The sequence below is a fragment of the Polypterus senegalus genome, chromosome 7 (assembly GCF_016835505.1).
Source record: "Polypterus senegalus isolate Bchr_013 chromosome 7, ASM1683550v1, whole genome shotgun sequence".
NCBI lineage: Eukaryota > Metazoa > Chordata > Cladistia > Polypteriformes > Polypteridae > Polypterus > Polypterus senegalus.
This window is the reverse complement of record NC_053160.1, coordinates 47867466-47876077: the sequence shown is the minus strand read 5'-3', so window position 1 is coordinate 47876077 and position 8612 is coordinate 47867466.

The window sequence follows — 8612 nt, the reverse complement described above, 5'->3', positions numbered from 1 at the left end:
TTGGTCTAAAATTGTCAAAGACAGAGGAGTACCGATTATTTTTCTTGAGCACGGGTTCATCAACTGCAGTCTTTAGACAGTCTGGGAAGACCACCGAAACTAATGATGAGTTCTCTATGTCAAGCATACTATCAATAAGGACATCGGAAACTTCTTTGAAAAAGCCTGTTGATATTAGGTGGATATTAAGTGGAGGTTTTCAGCTAAGAAGGTATTCTACAAAATTCAGGTAGATCTATTCCAGTGAAAGCATTTAACTCACTTAAAGGGGAATGCTGGGATTCAATTGGATTTATTTATTAAAATAAATATCATTTATTTTGTGTTTAAAAAACATAGAAAAAGCTTCACAAATTTCACTAGTAGTATTAAGGAGACATTCCATTGAGTGAGCTGGGTTTAGAAGATGATCAATAGTTGAAAATAAAACTCTTGGATTACTAGCATTATCAAATATAATTTTAGAGAAACAGGACTGCCTCTGAAGGTGTACTGTGTTGATATATTCAGTTATTTTAGCCTTCAATACTTCAAGGTGGACTATCAATTTAGATTTTCTCAATTTACACTCAGCTTCCTGGCATGTTCTCTTTAAATTAGGCACTCTTTGGGTTTTCCAAGGTATAATAGTGCTGAAGGATTTCTTAACTGTCTTCTCAGGGGCCACTATCTCAAGTACAGCTCTCATCTCAGCGTTAAAATTTTCTACATTACTGTTTACACTATTAGCACTATTGAGGTAAGCACTACAACTGGACTGTTTGTTTAGAATACTAGCAAACACTGAAACTACATATGTATCAAAACATATTTTTTAACAATACGCTTCTCATTAGTTGTAGTTTTCAGTATTTCTACATTAAATAACAGAGAAAAAATGGTCCAATATACCAACATCCACAACCTGCGTCACGTCAACCTTTAATCCTTTTGAAATCACTAAATCCAATGTGTGTCCTCCCTTATGTGTGGGCAGGCTGACATGCTGGCTCACATCAAAAGAGAGTAGCAAGTTCAAGAATTATCTTGCTTTCGGGTTACATTAATTGTCCGCATGAAAATTTAAAATTGCCTACAGTTAGGAGCCTGTCATAGTTAGTTATTATTATATATACCAAGTCTGAGAATTCCTCAGTAAAAGACACAATATATTTTGGATGTGTATAAACAGTCAATGTGAGTGACTGGGAGACTTCTTGGGTAACAACGGAAATATACTCAAAAGACGTGAAAGTAACAAAACCAGCTTTTTAAATGCTTTGCAAAGGCACCCTCTATAATCCCACTCAACTCCATTAATTACATGAGCAAGGCATGATGATGCCTACCAGACAATAAGAATTTTTCCCAGAGTGCCTTACAACATGGTCACACAAAGTGCTGTTTCTGTAAGGCTGTGAGCAACACCTATTGATGAATGTGGTGTGACTTTCACTGTACTTTATATTGTGACAAGATGCTCCACTGACCTTGAGACTTTAATCACACTATAGTCTGCTTTCTGTCTTTACCATATTGTATTAAACTACTGAAAACTGGATTCTTTCTGGGTGTTCATTTTTACTTTCCAGTAATATATTTTGTTACTTTTCTAGTCAATACCTAACCCAGGTTCAGTTTCTAAAATGAAACAAATTCAGCTCAATGGGCTGCCATAAAAAACACAAATACAGTAAGTCCTGTGTAATAAGCACAAATAGAGCCTCAAGCAGAAAATGGCGGTTCACTGTTGTATCCAATTTGTTTTGGACTACTGGAGGCTAGTTGATGTTAAAACACTTGCTTCTGGTTAAGACAATACAGTGATCCCTTGCTGTATCGCTTTGACTTTTTGGTTTTGCTCTATCGCGGATTTTATATGTAAGCATATGTAAATGTATATTGCGGATTTTTCGCTGATTCGGATTTCTGCGGACAATGGGTCTTTTAATTTATGGTACATGCTTCCTCAGTTTGTTTGCCCAGTTGATTTCATACAAGGGGCTATTGGCGGATGGCTTAAAAGCTACCCAATCAGAGCACGTATTACATATTAACTAAAACTCCTCAATGCTATAAGATATGCCTCCTGCGCTTTGCTCGATTGTTTGCTTGTCTCTGCCTCTATCTCACCCTCTCTGACATTCTCTGCGCCTGACGGAGAGGGTGTGTGCTGAGGTGCTGTTTGCACAGAATCTGTTTGCCTAGTGGATACAGACGCTCCTCTAAGAAATGCCGCTTTATCGAGGTGCGTCCAAAAGCACACTTATTGATTTTTTGATTGTTTGCTTTAATCTCGCTCTCTCTCTCTCTCTCTGGCGTTCTCTGCGCTTGACGGAGGAGATGTGAGCAGAGGTATGGCGTTATTTCAGTGCCACTATTCTGAGCGCACGTAAAAAAATATTGCAAGTGCAAGTGTTGCATTTTGAGGAGAAATTTATTTTGAGCGTACAAAAGCTGAATTTGAGTGAACAAAATTCATTGCTGCGTGCAAAAAATGTATTTCAGTGTTTGCACTTATCCATATACACACACACAATAGCACCCCTCTCGCTCAGTTTTTCATTTGCGCTTGCTCGCAATGTGTTGCTGCGCTCACAACATTCTCTGCTGCAAGCGCTCAACTCTCTGTACACCGTTATAAGTGTGCCACAAAACCAACCAATCACAGACTTGGTTTCAAAAATTCTGATTGGCTCTTACGGTCTCCAATCAGCTCGCTAGCTGCTGCATTCATTGTGGCACATCTGAGATGCTTCTGGTGATTTTATACATTCTTGCCTATCAATTACCACTAATGTAAATCACAGTAAGAAGAACATGAAAACAAAGGCATTCTTTTTAAATTGTTGTATTTATTGGAAAAACGCTTACACAAAATAACATTACTCCCAAAAGTACCTATTCTGGAATAATGACTATTATATATGTTTGTGGATTTGAAGGAGCTTCAGGATCCAGGCATGGACTGGGAGAGTACTACACCAACGATAGTCTTAACAAATAATATATTTTAAAATAAAATAATTAAAGATATTATCCATAAATTGGGGTTTAATTGAGTTTAGCTGGATTTAGCTACATTTAGGACTGTTTCGGAATGCAGCAGCTAGCGAGCTGATTGGAGACCGTAGAGCCAATCAGAATTTTTGAAACCAAGTCTGTGATTGGTTGGTTTTGTGGCACACTTATAACGGTGTACAGAGAGTTGAGCGCTTGCAGCAGAGAATGTTGTGAGCGCAAGCAACACATTGCGAGACCAAGCGCAAATGAAAAAACTGAGCGAGAGGGGTGCTATTGTGTGTGTGTATATGGATAAGTGCAAACACTGAAATACATTTTTGCACGCAGCAATGAATTTTGTTCACTCAAATTCAGCTTTTGTACGCTCAAAATAAATTTCTCCTCAAAATGCAACACTTGCACTTGCAATATTTTTTTACGCGCTCAGAATAGTGGCACTGAAATAACGCCATACAGAGGGCTTTGCACAGAGGCTGTTTGCTTAAAAGATAGGGACGCTCCTGTAAAAATGCTGAAAGGCTACCTTCGCATTGATCCCTTCATTGCGCTGCTTTATCGCGGTGCTTGCATACTTAAAAGCAACAGCCCTATTGATTTTCATTGTTTACTTTACTCTATCTATGACATTCTCCGCTCCTTACACGCACTTTGAAGAGGAAGATATGTTTGCATTCTTTTAATTGTGAGAAAGAACTGTCATCTCTGTCTTGTCATGGAGCACAGTTTAAACTTTTGACTAAAGGGTGTTATTTCATGTCTAGAGGGCTCTAATAATGTTAAAAAACGTATTTAGAAGGTCGTAAACAGGTTTTCTATGCTCTAACTGTGAAAATATTAGATTTATAAATAAAGAATCCTACTTCGTGGAAATTCATTTATCTGTCTGGAGCGGATTAACCGCGATAAACAAGGGTTTACTGTATAACTGTGCGGAGAATATTTATAAACAGTGTGGGAGAGTTTCTAAGGGCTTAAAATATATAAAAATAATCATACAAACATATGGTTTCTACTGCTGATTTTCACCTATCGCGGGGGTCTGGAACGCAACCCCTGATCGAGGAGGGATTACTGTATATAGTAACAAATGACCAAAATAATTCAGACAAAATTGATCATATTGCAATAGACTTCTTAACTAAAGGTGTTATACTCTGCTTTTTAGCTTCTCTTAGTGGTCTCTTGGTATCTAAAAATATTAGAAACATCATTTTGGAGTTTTTGGAAGCCAAGGAATCCAGTGGTCAAGTTTATTTCTTGTTTTACTATGATTGTAACAATGTTAAACATGAAATGTATTATCTGTTACTCATATACTGTAGGTGCCACCATTTTAAGACCTTTCTGTTGATGGTTATTATAATATTGCTAGGAAAGGTCAACTGGAAGTGTGTGGCATATGAAATCACCAGGTCAGGGGGATAACATCAGGCTCATGCAGTTCTTGAATGTCTAAGTTTCTGGATATCTTTCCCTTGACTTACTTTTAGCTTTTATACTGGTTTCTGGTTATAAACTTTTTATGTCTTTTGACTCTGCCCTATGTAGTTTATTGGTTTTCAAGTTTATTGCATTATCTCTTAATTACAACTTGATGTGGACAGCATACAGGCCTGGGCAAATTTGTGTCAGATGAAATTTAATGTATGTTGTAAGTGAAAGACAAGACTACGATAAATAGTTGGAGTACCACTCTTGTTACCCTCTATAATTAATAAAGTTGAAAACAAAAGAAAAACACACAACAATTGCAGAAATGTCTTTTCAAATGTGAGTTCAGGGCAGAACAGATCTAAAATGGCAGATCTTCTGGTTTTATGGACTTCCAGCAGGAAGAGGCGGGTCCACGTAGACGGAAACCGGAAGTGACATCAATGGTGGTAAAGTCATCAATCTTCCATTCCAGACAGCAAGGAAGACAGCAACATTTTTACACAGTGCCAACCCGTGGAGCGGTGGGTTATTACCATTTCCAGAGCTCTTAAGCAGTCCACTAAGCACATGCACATGATAAAGTAAATTAAAAATATTACATGTAGAAAGTAAAAATGTCAGGTTTGAAAACACAATGGGATTTCTGAAAATCAAAAGTACACCTTATGACAAGAATTTAGGAGTCGTAGTTGACTTCTCAATATCAACTTCCAGAAGCCATTAAGAAGACTAAAAAAATGTTAGGTTACATAGCATAATGTGTAGAATACAAGTCCAAGCTGGTTATGCTCAAGCTTTATAACACACTGGAGAGACCTCACCTGGACTACTGTATCCAGTTTTGATTGCCAGGGTACAAACAAAACATGACAACATTACAAAAAGTCCAGAGAAGATCAACTAGGCTGATTCCAGAAATTCAGGGGATGAGATATGAAGAAAGACATGACTGAAATGTTTAGAATAATGAAGGGAATTAGTACGGTTTATCATGAGTTAATCAAGAACAAGGGGACCCAGTTGGAGACTTGTTAAGGGTAAATTTCACACAAACATTAGAAGGTTTTTCTTCACAAAGGCAATTGCATACACATGGAACAACTTACCAAGTTGTGTGGTAGACAGCAGGACTATAGGGACTTTTAAAACTAAATTTGATATTATTTTGGAAGGAAAGCTTTATTGGCCTGTTCTTGTCTAGACTTGTCTAATGTTCTAATTTAGCAGGTTCTTTGACTCTTGAAATTATGTTTTTGACACTGGATAGTTTATGCTACCAACTCCCATCTCTATTCTTGTTTCAGATTGATGCCATTTAGTACAGACAGTACAAAAGATTTTTTGGTTGACACATTATAAAAAAATGTGACTTGCTCATAATGTTTAAATCTTTAGGGCACTTTGTTGTGAATACTAAACACAGTACTTTTCACTCTGAAACACATTGTTCTAACATTTTCCTTAAAATTATAAATATTTAAAATTCTTTGTATTGTATGTACCCTGTAAAACTTTAAAATAAACAATTATTAAATGATATAGATCACTAATTGTTAAACCAGTCTTTATATTTTGTTTTTCCAAGAATGTTTCTGTTGCAGTCAACAAGTATATTAAATGTTATTTTCCAGGAAACAGGGTAGATATAATGAATTACAATAAACAGTTGTTTAAATTCCTGTAATATACAGTATGCATTGTTGAGAATAAATTTGCACCTTTTGAAAATCTTGCAGTGAAAATTGATTTATTTAGTCAAAATGTCTTAATGCAGGTCTTTTATTAGAAACAAAACCTTAACAGTCCTGTTTGACACCTTCCTAACTTATTCTCTTTAATGGTCCCATTAATTCCAATCATTTTATTTCTTTAAAAGCTATTGTGAACAAGGGGGCTGAACACACCCCCCACTTAAACGGTGATTCAATGGGAAAAAAATAGTTTTTTTACCCCATCTTTGCTGGATCAGCTGCTGCTGCTGTGCTGCCATGTCGTGTGATATGCATCTCGTGCAGCACTTTGAACATTTAAAAGCCTGTACAGCAGCTGTCCTTTTGTCTCACTGCCTTGTCTCTCTTCTCCCCCAGACATCCTCTGCTCCCAAGGCGTGCCCCTATGAAGAGGAAGATTTTCTATGAAGAGGAAGATTTTCTATTCTTTTAAATGAGACGGGCTGTGCCCTCATAGTACACACGGAGTTCGAATCACTACTGAAAGAGATTTATGTTTGTTTGAACTGTTTGAATAAAGTTTCTGTCTGTAGAATCTCCTGTGTGTATCTGTGCAACTCTGTGACCCAAGCGTGACACAATAATCAGTTTCAGCCATTAAAAAAACTGTTCTGCTTTTTCTGTACCAGTTCCTGACTTTCCTCATTCAGTCATGTCTTTCCCTGCCTTGCTACTTTGATCTGTTAAATCCACAGTAATCTATTTTATGCTTCAGTCTGTTATCATTATTACAGAGTGCAGCTACTGCAAGTTCCGGTGACCACTCGGAGCCTGAAGCTCAACTGACAGTATTTATTGAGTATTTGTTCACAAAAGTCAAATGACTGACTATTAGAGACTTTATAGAGAGCATGAAAAAAGAATAGGTAAAGTGTAAAAGTTTCTTGTTTCAGCAGATTTAAAAAAATGAGCACTGTCCATGCAATTAAACTATGGCTTTAAACTTACCTTTTAATTTAAAATAGTGAAAAGGCATAAGCAATGAAAATATTTATGCTCAATTTTAAATTTTCCTTCCCATATTCCTTAGAGGTTTGTCATCTATGTTATGGAATTGAGCAATGGCTTGGTTTCTAGCAAAAACTCCAAAACCTTCCACAGGTCAGATCCTTATATTGATTCACCTATTGACACATTCTTGTTGTTTTGCAGATCTCCTTATCTTCAGCAGCAAAACAGCACATATGAAAATATGCAGAGGGAGTGAATGAGACTGTCATTTGACAAGTACACTTTTAGAGTAGAATTTGACAATGACTGGTCAGAACATGTTTAAAATCAGATTTCAGGATTCAAAGAAGTATATTTTTATTTTACTAAGTGCGCTCTAATGAAGGCAAAATATAATCGTATTAATTCAATTAGCCTCTTTTAAGGTGTTTTCCACCAGTTGCTCTGGTTTTACATACACATCCATACAACATGCTTGATAGATTAACTGGCTTCTTTAAACTGGCCCAGATTGATAGGGTGCGTCTGTGTAATGGACCTTGTGATGGTCTGATGCTCTGTCTGAAAAAGAAAGTCTAAATTAGCATAAGAAGACCTAATCTAGGGGTGTTCGTAAGAAATATAATAATTTGTTCTCATCTGATGCGAGAGATGGACGTCTGAAGTGGAGCTCCGCTAGCAGCGGTGTTATTTTTCATATTATTTGCTTATTATCCTGAGATATCTTGTATTTATTCAACCCGAGAGGGACTGCTACAGTATATGTAAGCATATATTAACATGGCCAACAAGAAGGGGGGGTCCGAAAGAATCGAAAACTAAAGCTACACCCAAGCTACGATCAAGAAGCCCCAGTTCAAGATACGGCCTTTCAGAGATAGACCTGGATCAGATGGGTGAAAGTACAGACTCCTCTGGACCACGGTCCACTACATTGTCACCGACTGAGAGCGAAAAGAGGAGCGAAGGTGCAATCGTGCGTGCAGATCGGGATAGCTCGCTGATCGGAGAAGATCAACTGAAAATGGAAAGGGCCTTGAAGTCCACGGCTTCAATTACGCAAGCCGGGAGCAGCGGGGACACCGGCTTCAGCAGAGTCTGCTGCTTCATTTACAGTACAAGAAAGCACAATTGAAATGTCTAAACTGGAGGTGATGCTCGCTGAGCTCATGCAAGATATAAAGAAAAGCGAGAAGGCTAATGAGAAAGCAACGTTAAAGGCACATGAGAGACTGAAACAGGAATTGAAACAGGAGATGAAACAGGCCAATGAATGGCTGCGACAGGAATTCCAACAGGCAAATGAAAGGCTGCGTCAAGAGGTGCAAGTTGAGCTTCGACAGGTGCTGGGTAAAATTGAAGAGCGCATTCAGGAAAACTCGGTTAAACTGAGCACGCTTACTGATCAATTGGAGGATATCAAGGAGACATTCACGAATCGGATTGAAATGGCCGAACATTTAGCTGCCAGTGCCGAGGAAAAAGCAATAAATG